The following is a 16,417-nucleotide window of genomic DNA, read 5'->3' as shown; positions in this document are numbered from 1 at the left end:
ACACTTCACCATGACAGCACTCTTCAGAGATTGACACATCCTTTGACTGCGCACTCGGAACCAAAGCTTCATTAATGGAACCGACGCATCACCTCCACTGTGGGCTCTCACTGATGCGACCAGGATAGTACTTTGTTCACCAGCCCTGCATGGGTCCGGTATCCTGCCTGTGCTCCACCACGTGCGACCTGAACTATTGACTTTGCCTGGTTCAGCACGACCAGAGAACCCCCATTGTTGCTTATCGCTTCACAGTGCTGTCATTCTATTTATTCTTTAATTTCAAATGTGTTTTATTGATTTTAAGAGCAAAAACCAGCATCGCAGTACAATGGAGTGGCAATAGGAATATGTTGCAAGCGAGACAGACAGACACGTCTTCTCTGTACATTCAAGTTCAAGTTCAAGTTTGAAATTTATATAGCGCACTACTCACCCAGAGGGTCTCAAGGCGCTTGAGGGAGGTGGGTACTTTACTTATCGAATATCCAAGTTTTTAGTTGTTTTCTGAAGGAGAGGTGGTTCTGAGTAAGGCGGAGATGGGTGGGGAGAGAGTTCCAGGTTTTGGCCGCTAAGTATGAGAAGGATCTTCCTCCCATGGTGGATCTATGGATGCGTGGGATTGTGGCGAGGGCTTGATTGGACGATCGTAGTTGGCGGGGGAGGGGGGTAAAAGGACAGGCGTGTGTTGAGGCATTCGGGTCCTAAGTTGTAGAGGGCTTTGTGGGCGTGGGTGAGGAGACGGAACGGTATTCTCTTGTTGACAGGGAGCCAGTGGAGGTCTTTTAGGTGGGCGGAAATGTGAGCTTGGCGGGGGATGTCTAGTATGAGTCTGGCTGAAGCATTTTGGATGCGTTGGAGTTTTTTCTGTAGTTTGGCTGTGGTTCCGGCGTAAAGGGTGTTTCCATAGTCCAGTCGGCTAGTGACCAGTGCGTGCGTGACCGTCTTTCTAGTTTCGGTGGGGATCCAGCGGAAGATTTTTTTTGAGCATGCGTAGGATGTTGAAGCAGAATGACGTGACGGCGTTGACTTGTCTGGTCATCGAGAGGGAGGAGTCTAGAATGAAACCCAGGTTCCGTGCGTGGTCCGTGGGGATGGGTCCTGTTCCCGGGGCCGGAGGCCACCATGAGTTGTCCCAGGCGGAGGGGGATGAACCAAAGATGAGGACTTCAGTTTTGTCCGAGTTCAGTTTTAAACGGCTTTTCTTCATCCATTCAGCTACTTCTTTCATTCCTTCGTGTAAGTTGGTTTTGGCAGTGTTTGGGTCTTTGGTGAGGGAGAGGATTAGTTGGGTGTCGTCTGCGTAGGAGATGATGTGGAGGTTGTGTTGGCGCGCGATGGCTGCGAGAGGACTCATGTATACGTTGAAGAGGGTGGGGCTGAGAGATGATCCTTGTGGTACACCACAGATGACTGGGGTGGCCTCTGATCTAAAAGGGGGGAGGCGGACTCTCTGGGTTCTTCGGGTGAGGAACGAGGTGATCCAGTCCAGTGCTTTTCCTTGTATTCCGACGTTGCTGAGGCGTTGTAAGAGGGTGCTATGACATACTGTGTCGAAGGCTGCAGATAGGTCGAGTAGTATGAGGGCAGCTGTTTCTCCGTTGTCCAGTAGGGTTCGAATGTCGTCTGTTGCTGTGATGAGAACGGTCTCAGTGCTGTGTTTGGCTCTGAAGCCGGATTGTGAAGGGTCGAGGGATTTGTTGGATTCGAGGAAAGCGGCGAGCTGACTGTTGACTGCTTTCTCAATGACTTTGGCAGGGAATGGGAGGAGCGAGATGGGGCGGTAGTTCTTAAGTTTAGTGGGGTCTGCTGTGGGTTTCTTCAGAAGGGCGCTGATTTCTGCATGTTTCCAGCTTTCCGGGAAGGTAGCAGGATCGAGGGAGAAGTTGATGATGTCTTTGAGGTGGGGTGCGATGGTGGAGTCTGCTTTGTTGAAGATGTGTTGGGGGCATGGGTCGGTTGGGGATCCTGAGTGGATGGAGTTCATCAAGCGGATGGTGTCTTCAGTGGTGATTGGGTTCCAGGCGTAAAGGTTGTTGGAAGGGGGTTTTATTCCGGAGGAGGGGGGTGTTGACTGGTTTCCAAAGCTGTTATGTATGTCAGTGATTTTGTTGTGGAAGAATGAGGCTAGAGAGTCGCAGAGGTCTTGAGAGGGGGTGATGTTGTTGGTGCCGGCGGTGGGGTTGGTAAACTCTTTGACGATGTTGAAAAGTTCCTTGCTGTTGTGGGCGTTGTTGTCGAGTCGATCCTTGAATGCTGATTTCTTTGTGGATCGGATCAGTGGTGTTTGCGGGTAGCGTTCTTGAAGGTGGACAGGTTGTCAGTGGTTGGGTTTTTTCGCCAGGCTTTCTCTAGGGTGCGACAGGTCTTCTTGGATTTCTTAAGGTCTTCGTTGAACAATGGGGCTTTTTTGCTACTTTGCTTGATATGAGTGTTTTTCAAGGGTGCTAATTCATCAGCGCTGTGGGCGATCCATTGTGTGAGGTCGGTGGCTGCTTTGTTTGGGTCCATTGGTTGGCCAGGAGGGTTTTGGTGAAGCGATGTGAAGAGCTGGTCGGTGGTGATTTTGTTCCAGTGTCTGCGGGGTAATGGTTGTGGGTTGTGGTCTTTTTGTAGTTGAAGTGAATGCAGCTGTGGTCTGTCCAGTGGAGAGTTGTGGTGTGATTGAAGGAGATATGTTTGCTGGAGGTGAAGATTGGGTCGAGCGTGTGCCCGGCGAAGTGGGTGGGGGTGTCAACAAGTTGTTTGAGTCTGAGGTTGGCGAGGTTGTCCAGTAGGGTGGTGGTGTTGCTGTCGTTGTTCTTTTCCAGGTGGAAGTTGAGGTCTCCCAGTAGAATGTAGTTCTCGGAGGGGAGGGCTGGAGGGCTGATGAAGTCAGTGATGTCTTCGCTGAATTGTGTGCGAGCTCCTGGTGGCCTGTAAATGAGGGTGCCTCTGAGTGTAGTCTTGGGGTCGATGTGGATCTGAAAGTGAAGGTGTTCGGCGGCTGTGAGGGTGTCATCAGAGTTGGTTGTGATACGGATGGTGTTTTTATGGACGATGGCGATGCCTCCTCCTGTTTGGTTGATGCGGTCCTTTCGGATGATCTTGTAGCCGTCCGGGATGGCTATGGCGATGTCGGGAGCTGATGAAGCGTTCATCCAGGTTTCTGTAAGGAAGGCGACGTCCGGCGATGTGGTGTCGAGTAGGTTCCAAAGGTCAATGGCGTGGCTGTGGACCGAGCGGGTGTTAAGCAGGATGCACTTCAGATGGTTAGTCTCGGATCTTTGTTTGGAGTTTGTGGATTTGGTGTGGGTCTTGATGCAGTCGAATTTGCAGGATTGGCAGGTGAAGGGTCCATGGGTGTGTCCTGGTGCAGCTTTGTAGCAGTTTGGTGGGCGGCCGGGGTTGAGGGCGGAGAGGGTAGCGGCATCGTACGTGATGCGGGTGGGGGGAAAATTGTGGGGAACAGGGGGTCTGGCACTGGGCGCGGTCCAGGCGCGGATGGGCGTAGACGGGCTTACCTTTGGTGCACCTTCGGCATGCATAGGGCGCGTCCGTTGCGCGTGAACGCTGCGCGTAGGCTGTACTGACATAAGTGGATAGTGGAGGGGGCGGAGTGAGGGAGGAGCAGCTGGGAGGCGGGGCGGGCTGGAGATGCTGGTTACAAGGCACAACAAACAAAATGGCAGTGAAAGCAAAACAGAGACTGGGCGAGATTGGGGCACAGAGAAGAAAGACGCTATGGGCAGTGGCACCGGCACAAGCAGGTAACGATTTTTAAATTACACGCAAAACAACCTGAGCACTTCGATGGTCAGTGTTCCCAGCTTTAAATGCAATCAGAGAAACAATGAGATAATGTGCTAAACTCAAATGCGGCAAAAGTCAGCGATAGCAGGCAAACAATGCAATAGAGCGCTACAATGCAATAGAGCGCTACGATACCCAGACACCAAGACCAGGATTATTGCAGGCAAGCAGTGCGAGGCGCAGTGACAATCAGGCAGGGAGCGTGGGGAGCGACCGCTTTTCACAAAGTAAGAGAGGTCACAGAGCAACTACAGACGGGGCAGCCTTATCAGTCAGTGGGAGGGAGGAGCAACTGGGAGGCGGGGCGGGCTGGAGATGCTCGTTACAAGGCACAACAAACAAAATGGCGGTGAAAGCAAAACAGAGACTGGGCGAGATTGGGGCACAGAGAAGAAAGACGCTATGGGCAGTGGCACCGGCACAAACAGGTAACGATTTTTAAATTACACGCAAAACAACCTGAGCGCTTCGATGGTCAGCGTTCCCAGCTTTAAATGCAATCAGAGAAACAATGAGATAATGTGCTAAACTCAAATGCGGCAAAAGTCAGCGATAGCAAGCAAACAATGCAATAGAGCGCTACAATGCAATAGAGTGCTACGATACCCAGACACCAAGACCAGCATTATTGCAGGCAAGCAGTGCGCGGCGCAGTGACAATCAGGCAAGGAGCGTGGGGAGCGACCGCTTCTCACGAAGTAAGAGAGGTCACATTGCAACTACTGACGGGGCAGCCTTATCAGTCCGTGGGAGGGAGGAGCAGCTGGGAGGCGGGGGCGGGCTGGAGATGCTGGTTACAAGGCACAACAAACAAAATGGCGGTGAAAGCAAAACAGAGACTGGGCGAGATTGGGGCACAGAGAAGAAAGACGCTATGGGCAGTGGCACCGGCACAAACAGGTAACGATTTTTAAATTACACGCAAAACAACCTGAGTGCTTCGATGGTCAGCGTTCCCAGATTTAAATGCAATCAGAGAAACAATGAGATAATGTGCTAAACTCAAATGCGGCAAAAGTCAGAGATAGCAGGCAAACAATGCAATAGAGCGCTACAATGCAATAGAGCGCTACGATACCCAGACACCAAGACCAGGATTATTACAGGCAAGCAGTGCGAGGCGCAGTGACAATCAGGCAGGGAGCGTGGGTAGCGACCGCTTCTCACGAAGTAAGAGAGGTCACAGAGCAACTACAGACAGGCAGCCTTATCAGTCAGTGGGAGGGAGGAGCAGCTGGGAGGCGGGGGCGGGCTGGAGATGCTGGTTACAAGGCACAACAAACAAAATGGCGGTGAAAAGAAAACAGAGACTGGGCGAGATTGGGGCACAGAGAAGAAAGACGCTATGGGCAGTGGCACCGGCACAAACAGGTAACGATTTTTAAATTACACGCAAAACAACCTGAGCGCTTCGATGGTCAGTGTTCCCAGCTTTAAATGCAATCAGAGAAACAATGAGATAATGTGCTAAACTCAAATGAGGCAAAAGTCAGCGATAGCAGGCAAACAATGCAATAGAGCGCTACAATGCAATAGAGTGCTACGATACCCAGACACCAAGACCAGCATTATTGCAGGCAAGCAGTGCGAGGCGCAGTGACAATCAGGCAGGGAGCGTGGGGAGCGACCGCTTCTCACGAAGTAAGAGAGGTCACAGTGCAACTACAGACGGAGCAGCCTTATCAGTCCGTGGGAGGGAGGAGCAGCTGGGAGGCGGGGGCGGGCTGGAGATGCTGGTTACAAGGCACAACAAACTAAATGGCGGTGAAAGCAAAACAGAGACTGGGCGAGATTGGGGCACAGAGAAGAAAGACGCTATGGGCAGTGGCACCGGCACAAACAGGTAACGATTTTTAAATTACACGCAAAACAACCTGAGCGCTTCGATGGTCAGCGTTCCCAGCTTTAAATGCAATCAGAGAAACAATGAGATAATGTGCTAAACTCAAATGCGGCAAAAGTCAGCGATAGCAGGCAAACAATGCAATAGAGCGCTACAATGCAATTGAGCGCTACGATACCCAGACACCAAGACCAGGATTATTGCAGGCAAGCAGTGCGAGGCGCAGTGACAATCAGGCAGGGAGCGTGGGGAGCGACCGCTTTTCACGAAGTAAGAGAGGTCACAGAGCAACTACAGACGGGGCAGCCTTATCAGTCAATGGGAGGGAGGAGCAGCTGGGAGGCGGGGGCGGGCTGGAGATGCTGGTTACAAGGCACAACAAACAAAATGGCGGTGAAAGCAAAACAGAGACTGGGCGAGATTGGGGCACAGAGAAGAAAGACGCTATGGGCAGTGGCACCGGCACAAACAGGTAACGATTTTTAAATTACACGCAAAACAACCTGAGCGCTTCGATGGTCAGCGTTCCCAGCTTTAAATGCAATCAGAGAAACAATGAGATAATGTGCTAAAGTCAAATGCGGCAAAAGTCAGCGATAGCAGGCAAACAATGCAATAGAGCGCTACAATGCAATAGAGCGCTACGATACCCAGACACCAAGACCAGGATTATTGCAGGCAAGCAGTGCGAGGCGCAGTGACAATCAGGCAGGGAGCGTGGGGAGCGACCGCTTCTCACGAAGTAAGAGAGGTCACAGTGCAACTACAGACGGGGCAGCCTTATCAGTCCGTGGGAGGGAGGAGCAGCTGGGAGGCGGGGGCGGGCTGGAGATGCTGGTTACAAGGCACAACAAACTAAATGGCGGTGAAAGCAAAACAGAGACTGGGCGAGATTGGGGCACAGAGAAGAAAGACGCTATGGGCAGTGGCACCGGCACAAACAGGTAACGATTTTTAAATTACACGCAAAACAACCTGAGCGCTTCGATGGTCAGCGTTCCCAGCTTTAAATGCAATCAGAGAAACAATGAGATAATGTGCTAAACTCAAATGCGGCAAAAGTCAGCGATAGCAGGCAAACAATGCAATAGAGCGCTACAATGCAATAGAGCGCTATGATACCCAGACACCAAGACCAGGATTATTGCAGGCAAGCAGTGCGAGGCGCAGTGACAATCAGGCAGGGAGCGTGGGGAGCGACCGCTTCTCACGAAGTAAGAGAGGTCACAGAGCAACTACAGACGGGCAGCCTTATCAGTCAGTGGGAGGGAGGAGCAGCTGGGAGAGGGGGGCGGGCTGGAGATGCTGGTTACAAGGCACAACAAACAAAATGGCGGTGAAAGCAAAACAGAGACTGGGCGAGATTGGGGCACAGAGAAGAAAGACGCTATGGGCAGTGGCACCGGCACAAACAGGTAACGATTTTTAAATTACACGCAAAACAACCTGAGCGCTTCGATGGTCAGCGTTCCCAGCTTTAAATGCAATCAGAGAAACAATGAGATAATGTGCTAAACTCAAATGCGGCAAAAGTCAGCGATAGCAGGCAAACAATGCAATAGAGCGCTACAATGCAATAAAGCGCTACGATACCCAGACACCAAGACCAGGATTATTGCAGGCAAGCAGTGCGAGGCGCAGTGACAATCAGGCAGGGAGCGTGGGGAGCAACCGCTTCTCACGAAGTAAGAGAGGTGAACATTGAACAATAGGCGAGGTACTTATGCCAGTTCAGAGGTACAATGCCAAGGCAACAAATGGTAGGCGTTGTAAAAAGGCAAAACTGTAAAAACAGAACCCATGAACCCACCCCCACCCCCACCCCCTCCCTTCCCCCACCCCAACCAGTGTGCCGTGCCTGAGAGACGTTCGTAGAAACAATCAGGTAATGGGTATTGCAATGATACATGAGATCACGGAGGGTCATGTGTGGCTTCGGCAAGTCGCAGAATGCAGAGGTATCTGGGGCATGTGATTTCATTGAACTCTTTGTACAGGAGGGATAGCAGCGGGAGCCAGACCTTCTGAAAAGTCGCTGTGGTGTGTGTAAGTGTAGCTTGGATACGTTCCATCCCCAAAGTGAACCAGAGTTTGTGTAGCCATCCCGTGTGTGTAGGCCTGGTGGTCGAGCCCAGAGCGATAGGACATGTTGTGTAGCTGCTTGCATGGCAATCCCCATTTGGCGACCTCGGATAGATTTCAGAGGAAAAGTAAGTGCGTTTGGTAGGCCCAAGACGGTGTAGGCTGGAAATCTCGGGACTTCGGTGTCAAAGGTAGAATCAATGTCATCTAGGACTGTCTCCCAATAGTCCCGGACCTCACAGCAGTCCCAGAGGAGATGGGTCAAGGTGCCCCGTTCCCCACATCCCCTCCAGCACAATGCACTATGGGTTGGGTTCCCTTTATGGAGCCGGGACGGAGTGAGATGCCAATACATAGCTAACTTCACTGCTGCTTCCCTGCCTTCAGTGTTGCGTGTGGTGTGTGAGGCCCTATAAAAGATGTAGCTCCATTCTTTGGGTGTCAAAGCCCTGCCAAGTTCCGCTTCCCAGCGTTTCTGACCCGCTGATTTGCCCGGGATGGCTGGGGGTGTGAGCATTTTATAGTGTCCGAAATGAGGTGTCTATCTGAGTCTTTTGTCATCAGCCATTTTTCAAAGGCCGTCATCGGTCGACCAGCTAGAGGGGCGTTGACTGGGTTTGTGAGCCAGTGTCGGAGTTGGAAGTATTGGAAAAGGTGAGGGTTCGTTATGTCATAGCCCTGCTTGATGTCCAAGAGGGGAAGAAAGACCCGCAAATCAAAAAGGTCGCCGGCGGACCGGCAGTTGGTGCCGCGCCATTGCGGGAAGGCATGGGGGTCATAGCCTGGTGGGAACTCCGGGTTGTCCAGGATGGGGGTAAATGGGGAGGGGGGAAGGTTGTTAAACTTTTTCTAACAGCGACCGTGTCCCAAACCCGCAAAATGGTATCCCAAACCCGCATAATGGTGATTTCAAGACGTATCGCGGCCGGTGCTGCCGGGGAGGAAAGGAACCCTCCATAGGGGCGTCTGGGCCATCGCCCTATCCTGAAATAGCCACCGGTTCTCGGACTCCGGCCTATACCACTCTACCAAATAGCGGAGTTGGGAAGCCTGGAAGTATTGCAGAAGGTTGGGGACTCTGAGACCCCCTTCGTCTATGCTTCGGTATGCCAGCCGTTTCTGTACGCGTGACCGCTTCTCCTCCCAGATGAAGTGGTGGAGAGCAGCTTGTAAGTCCGCAAGGACGCCGACGGGGGGCATGACCGGGAGGGTTTGAAAGAGGTATATGATGTTTGGTAGAACTGTCATTTTCTCCGCTGCGACACGCCCCAAAAGGGAGAGGGGTTGCTTGGACCAGAGCGTAAGGTCGGCCCGAATCTGGGAGGTGAGGGTTTTGTAATTGAGAGCTATCGTCGACTCCGTCGAGGAGGTGAGGGTCATGCCCAGGTAAGCTAGTTGTGTGGTCCGCTGTAAGTCGCCCCCGTATGTGAGTGTGTTCCTGCTCGGGTGGGCATTTTTGCCCAGGGGCAGTATCAGAGATTTCCCTCTATTGATTTTGAAGCCTGCGACAGGACCAAAGGATTCCAACTCCTCCAAAAGGGCGGGGACAGATCGGTCCGGGTGGTCGGGAGCAGCTAGTATGTCGTCGGCGTAAAGGCCGACCGTGTGAGGTTCTCGGCCGAAGGTAATGCCCTGGATATCAGGGTTATCCCGGATCTTCTGCGCTAGGGGCTCGATGTACAAGGCAAACAGGAGGGATGAGAGGGGGCACCCCTGCCTCGTGCCACGCTGGATCTCAAAAGGGCTCAAGCGGAAGCCACCCAAGCGGACCCGAGCTTGGGGACGGTGGTAGCAACTTGCGATCCAAGACTGGAAGCGGTCTCCTAGTTTAAAGCGCGCCAAGACCTGCTGTAACAAGGTCCATTCGACTCGGTCGAACGCCTTTTCACCATCGATGGCCAACAACACAGAGTCCGAGTCCTGAAAATGGGCCTTGTCAACCAGATGGAGTACCCGTTAGGTGTTATCACTACATTGGCAACTATTTCGGCCAAAAGCATGTCCGAGGGGATGGAGCTTGGGCCTTCAAAAGAATTGAAAATCCGGGTGAGGACCGGAGTGAGCAGCTGGCTTAAGGTTTTGTAAAAGCCGGCCGAGAAGCCGTCCGGTCCTGGGGATTTGAGCGGGCAGAGGCGGGATATTTAGGTCAACACCTCATCCAGACGGATGGGGGCATCTAGAGCATCTGCGTTTGCCTGAGACAGCTCGGTGATCGCCGTCGAATCCAAATAAGCATCGGCATTCTCGAGGGACACTGCATCCGCCCCGTATTAGGAGGCGTAGAAGGTCCGAAACGCCTCCGCAACCTGAGCCTCCTCAGTGAGGACTGTGCCTGAGTCATCAGTGAGGCCGGAGATCTTTAAACGTTGGGTTTTAGCTTTCAGGGCGCTAGCAAGCAAGCGGTCAGTTTTGTTACCTCCAACATAATACGTATGGTGAAGACGGAGAGCAGCGAATTCCGTCCTGTCAGTGTCTAGGCTGGCTAATTGGGTCCTGGCTGCCTTCAGTTGTCTCCAGACCTGCGGAGCGCAAGTACGGCTGTGAACCCTCTCCAGCTCAGAAACCTGAGCGGTGAGGTCATCTCTTTTCGCTTTGCGATCCTTGGCCTCTGCCGCGGCTATCGCGATAAGTTCTCCGCGTGCCACTGATTTCAGGGCTCCCCATAGAGCTGACACAGACATCTCTGAGGTATCGTTAATGGCTAAATATTCAACGATACATTTATGAAGTTGCTTGGTGACGTCCGGTCGCTGCAGGAGGGTTTCATGCAGTCGCCAGGACCTGCTGGGGCGGGGGTGGGGGCGTGAGGATCTTGAGCGATAGCTCCACCGCGTCGTAATCTGAGAGGGCCGCAGGTACCTTGCAAATATCGCCGAGGGTCGCGGGGAGCTCGGAGGAGCCCAAGTAATGGTCTAACCTGGCGTACGTGCGGTACACATGGGAGTAAAAAGTAAATTGCGTCATGTCAGGGTGCTTGGCCCTCCACAGGTTCGTCAGGCCTCTTTCCCGCAACCACTCCTTGCCGGTATCTGTGATAGTGCATTCTTTTTATTCTTTAACAATTCATAACTTAACTTCTACATATCAGATTTTTGTACTTTTGGTTTTGATTTATTTATAAACGTATTGTTTATTTTGCTAAACCAGCGTAAAGTCTTTTTTGTTTGGTGTTTTGATTGTGTTGATGTGTGTGTTTGTTTTGCACAAATACTTTACACGTTGCCTCTATAGATAGGCCAGACTGCTCTGTGCCAAGCTACTAGAGGCTAAGCAAGCACAGGTAGTCTTTTAGGGCCCAATTATGACTTTGGCGATGCAGCACCGGGTCCACCCCGTTGAAACACGGCCAAGGCTGTGGTCAGACAGCCCGCAAGATTAGGAGTTTACTCCTGTCTGGCAGGCTGGTTTTTGGTGTTCCCACAGCAGTGCCTCAGAAAAGGGGCACAACAATGGGAACACCAAAAACAGACTGAAAAATGCATGCTGTGCTGGAACTGGGGTGCATGCACACAGGGGGGCCATGTTGTACCTCCCTGTGTGGCTCATCATGTGGAAGTAGCACATGGGGCCCTGCAGAGCCCCCTTTGTTTCCTATCTACCATGGTATTCATGGAGGGGGGACCCCATGACACTGCCTCCGAGAAGAAACTTGTAATATGCTTGTTGGTACTGTGGTGTTCTCGCCAAGCATATTGTGGCCTCCTGACCACTGCAACAACACCAGGGAATGACAGCTCCCTGGTAGATGAGGAGGGGCCATGGGTGTCTGGCCGCCCTAGTAATAATAGGGTGGTTGGGAGACCGTCACCAGTGTGCCCCCACAAGTCTGGTGTGCCGTGGACTCGTAATCGGGCCATGAGTGTGTTTTTAGCTTATATTGACTAGAGTGGTTGTTCCTACTTGGACAGGATGCATACCTCTGACAGCTTGAAACCCCATTTCTAACAGTCACAGTATGAAGGCAGAATCCCTGGTGCTACTTGTGAAGCTAGCCTGGCATACATTCAGAATCTCTATTTGCTGACTTCTATTGAGTTGTTTTTCCCGCAAGAGGTCACTGTATTTGACAAAATCAAATGTTCACCACAATGGTCCACAGAAGGGCAAATGGTCTCCCCAAATGCATTTGACATTTGTTCTTTACTTGCTAGCAAACCCTCTTCGAGATTGGTCTATTTTGGACAAGTAGAATGGATTAGGCTGTCAAGGTTCAACTGAAGATTTCAAACTAGCCACGGTGGTGTGAGAAAGGTTTTGCACTACAAAATGATAAATGTTCAAGCTCTTAGGAAGCAAGCACAAACCAAAGAACATTTTCCATGTCAGGTTTTCTCTGGCAGAATCCCAAAAGTGCTACGTGTGCTTTTGCTATTTTGAGTTGAAATATTTTACTAGTTTGGAGAAACGTAGATTGGATAACGTAATTCCTGGAAATGTGCAATAAACACGTTTTCTCAGTGCTCTCTTGACATGTAAAAGAATGACTTTTCCGGTTGGTTGTTTGTTATAAAACGTATGCGTGTGACCAGGTCATAATCACAGCCTACGTGTACTTTAGGCGTGCATGTTTGTAAATGTGTAACCTTTTAATTCTCTCATGGCGTACACTCAGCTCCCACTAAAATCAACGTTCGTGCAACAAAATCGATAGAAGTTCTTCAGTGGCAAAATGTCGACAGATGAATAGTCCTGCTGGGAACTAACCAGATTATTTTCGACTGGAGTTTGTTTGTGGGAATACTACAAAGGCTTGACATCACAAAAAAAGCTGTCAACATTTTTCTGCTTTCAATCGGTCTGGGGTTCACTTTCTCAACGTTGTTGAGCAGTTTAAATTGCATACTCTATATACTCGTCCTTCAACATCAGTTGCATGCCAAAACAACTGCATTCAGACAGTGTTCAGTACCAGTGGCGAGCGCCGCAAAACTAAAGTGGGGGAGCAGAGGGGAGGGGTACGGGGCAGGGGATTATGGAAATAATTATATATTTTTTTTAAAACGTACCTATTCTGACGCTGCCAGCCACCGGTTTGCTGCTCTTTCAGTGGTGGCTCCTCCATGTGGCCTGAGGAGCTTCGCCCCACTGTTTTCTCGCAGAAACATAAAATTGTATTATAAATACCATTTTATGTTTCTGCTTCTCACACTGTGATAAAGCAGAAGGGATTGGTTGGAGGTGGGCGGGTGGGCGCTCCTGCTCTTGAGCAGGGGAGGAGTGGCTTGCCCACTCTGAGGGCGCTGACTCTTGGTTGGCCCCAGGGCCGACCAAACCAGTCATACACACTCTCCCTTTTCTCCATGTAGGCTGGGCATGCAGCCTACATGGAGTAAATGGCCTCCGCATAGACGCCTGTGTGGTCGGCGTCCCGGTAGCGTTGTCATTGGCTTAGGGGAGGAGAACGAGGTTGCCTGCTTTCCCGTGTGGAGCTGCCAGAGAAGCAGAGACAACGTGGGACAATGCGGGACCGGTCTGGGGCGGGCCGGCGAAGGTAAGGTAACTTTTTAAAATGTTAAATTAAACCATCCCCCTGACCGACCCCCTTCCCGCTCCCCCAACCCCACCACCCGCGAGTCATGCCAGCTGTGCCTATCCTCTTCTCTCTTGATGGTGTCCCAGCAGTCCTTGGGACACCAGGACAGGCTCCTCACCCAATCCCGGCGCTGCTCTTAATTGCATGGGAGCAGTGCCAGGATAGGATTGTTCTGAGCAGCTTAGTTTGCTGCTAAGACAGTTCCCGGGGGTCTGAGCTGTTTCTCCAATCCGGCTGTGCAACACAGTTGGGTTGGAGAAACCTAAGTGCGCATGATAGTTTGGCTGTCTAGCCGAACTATCATGCGCACTTACAGTGTGCACTATTCCTCCCCTGCTAGCTGTAACGACAGCCAAGCCTTGCCCTGCAAAGACTTGGTTGGCTTTAGAGGGATATTGGAAAAATAAAATGATAATAAAAGCAACTTATTATCATTTTATTTTTTCTGTTTCCCTCAGCTGGCTCTTAGCAGGGGGAGGGGGCAGCTTTCCTCCGCCATAGTGGAGGAGCCACAGCTGTTCACAACTGAGGGCCGGCATGTCCATAAGTGGAGTAAGCGGTACAAAAGGGGGTGGTGATGGACGGAGCATCGGAATCAATCAAACACTCACACCCAGTCAAAAGATCTGGGTTTAATCCATCACCGTTCTTTAGCCCACTCTGCCACCCCAGTTCAGACATGGCTATATGTAAATCAGTCTGAGCCTGTGCCTCATGGGAGCAGTCCAGCCGAACTGCCAAGCCATGTCTTCCCTGGACCGGAAACAAGCTTCCGAGGACCGGTTTCTGGCATTCCAGCCGTCTTCAGCCCGGCTTGCTTGAATCCAGTGGCAAAGTGAGCAAGGGACTCACGTCTGAGCATACCCTGCCACACTTATGGCGGCCAAAAGTGGTACAAAAGGGGGTCACCACCTGGAATGCCAGAAACCGGTCCTCGGAAGCTTGTTTTGCATTTAGCTCTTTCAGGGAATGAGATTTCAGATGTGCACCACATTCTAAGAAGTTCATTTGACAAAATGTTACATTTTGGACTGTACAAATCACTCCTCGATTAGTGGAATCATATGTCTATTTGTATTGCACTTAAGGTGTCAATTTGTAAAGAATCACTTTTAAAAATTGAAGTTAACCATTGGCCAGCTTCATGTCCCGCAGGTGAAAACATTCTTTTATTGCCTGTGAGCAAAGTCTAATTGAAGCAGTTCCTGGAAAGCCGAATGATTCGTTGCCAGCTGATAGCATTGTGTGAGAGAATAATACTCCTCTGGGTGGAGGCATGCCAAAGCACACTATAGGTATATTTAAAAAATGTTAAAACATTCTCTTCCACTTCTGAAAAGGTACGTTTCCCGTAGGCCATTATTGTGAACATTGCTGTATTTTGTTATTGATGGACATAATACTTTGTGATTTAGAGTATGTGAAAAGTTTTAAAATTCTACAGAAATGTGTGGAAAGTGGTTTCCAGTTAATCAACCACTATTTCTGCATGTATAGAAAAGTACTGCACTGCGTGCCTGTTGGTGCCAGAGCACAAGCAAAAAGCACCAATAGTTGATGAATAATAGACTGAAATAATGCTTAGCACATGCATCTCTAAAATTGCGGTAATGTCATAGTTACTGGTTATGGTAACGCTATTATATAAACATAGTATAACAGGAAAAAAATGTGGCATTCTAAAAATTACTCTATTAGCGGGGTGGTGCTCATTTTGTCTAAATGGCAAATCACATGTATATAACAAGCAAAAACGTATTCGACCAGACTCCTGAAACTGTATTCATTGATCCTTAAAAACGTTCTTCCAACACTTTAAAGAGGTAAGCTTTTTTGTGTTGCTCTACAATCCGAAGGGCCTTAGAAAGACGATCCAGATATCAACCGGTAACTCACCGATACTGGAGGCCTTGATTACTGTGGTGTGGGAGGTTGCAATGGAAATAACGTGGATCACAAGTGGGACCAGGACAATCCCCTTAAAACTAGGGCTTACCGGAGGAATCAGTATTTTGCTTCTCGATTTTTCCAAGTATTTCACCTTGGGCTCCACCGATTTTCAGCAGGCAGAGTGAGCATTAAGTGTAGTAAGGAGGTGGTTGAATTCAGATAAGGGTACCCTTAAGGGCCAGGGTAGGGTGGCGTTAAGAGGTAGCAAGGATGTTTTAGGGTTCATTAAGTAAGTAAGGGTTTTTAGGGTTCAGGGAAGGGCGGCATTGACTGACAGTAAGAGGGTTCTAAGATTCAAGGAAGGGTAGTGTTAAATGCTAGCAAGGGACATTGTGGCTTGATACAAGGGTAGTGTTAAGGGTTAACACAGGGATTTGGGGTGCCAAGGAAGGGTAGAGTTGAGGAGTAGTAATGTGTTTAGTTTCCTGGAAGGGCAGTGTAGCAAACGTATTTTGGGTTCAGTGGTGAGTACCGTTAAGGTATTGTAAAGAATATTGGGTTTCATAGAAGAGCAGCTTTAAGTGGTAGTAAGAGAGGATGCAGAGAAGGGTAGTGTTAATGGGTAGTAAGTGGATTTTATGTGTCAGGGATAGGTAGTATTAAGAGGTTACAGGTTTTTTAGGATTCATGGAAGTGTAGCATTAAAGGCTAAAAAGGGTTTTTTAGAGTTCATGAATGGGTATGTTATGTTATGTTAGTAAGCACTTATAAAGCGCACGTACACCCTTAGGTTTCATGGCGCTGAATACTGAAGGCTATTGCAGCCGATTTACTAGGTGAAGGCTTGCTCAAATAGCCATGTCTTCAGAGACTTTCTGAAGCTGAGGAGGTTGTTACAGCTTCTGAGTGCCAGAGGGAGGGAGTTAAGGAATCTGGGGGCCAGGTGGGAAAAGCGGCAGCCTCCCTGACGTTTCCGTCTAAAAGACGAGGTGGTGAGCAGGAAGTGGTGGGCTGAACGGAGACTGCGCCGCTGGATATATTTGGTGACCATGTAGCTGATGAATCTGGGGCTTTTGCCGTGCAGAGCCTTAAAGGCTAAGCAGCCAGTCTTGAAGGATACTCAATGAGCTATCGGGAGCCAGGGAAGTTGTGTTAAGCAAGGTCTGGCTGACAACCACTTAGGTTGTTTATGAATCAGTCTGGCTGCCTGATTTTGGACCATTTGAAGCCTTTTTTGCGGACCGACAGGTAGGCGAGATAGATAGAATTTGAGAATC

This window comes from Lissotriton vulgaris, chromosome 9 (genome assembly GCF_964263255.1).
Source record: "Lissotriton vulgaris chromosome 9, aLisVul1.2, whole genome shotgun sequence".
Lineage (NCBI taxonomy): Eukaryota > Metazoa > Chordata > Amphibia > Caudata > Salamandridae > Lissotriton > Lissotriton vulgaris.
Note: the sequence above shows the minus strand (reverse complement) of the source record.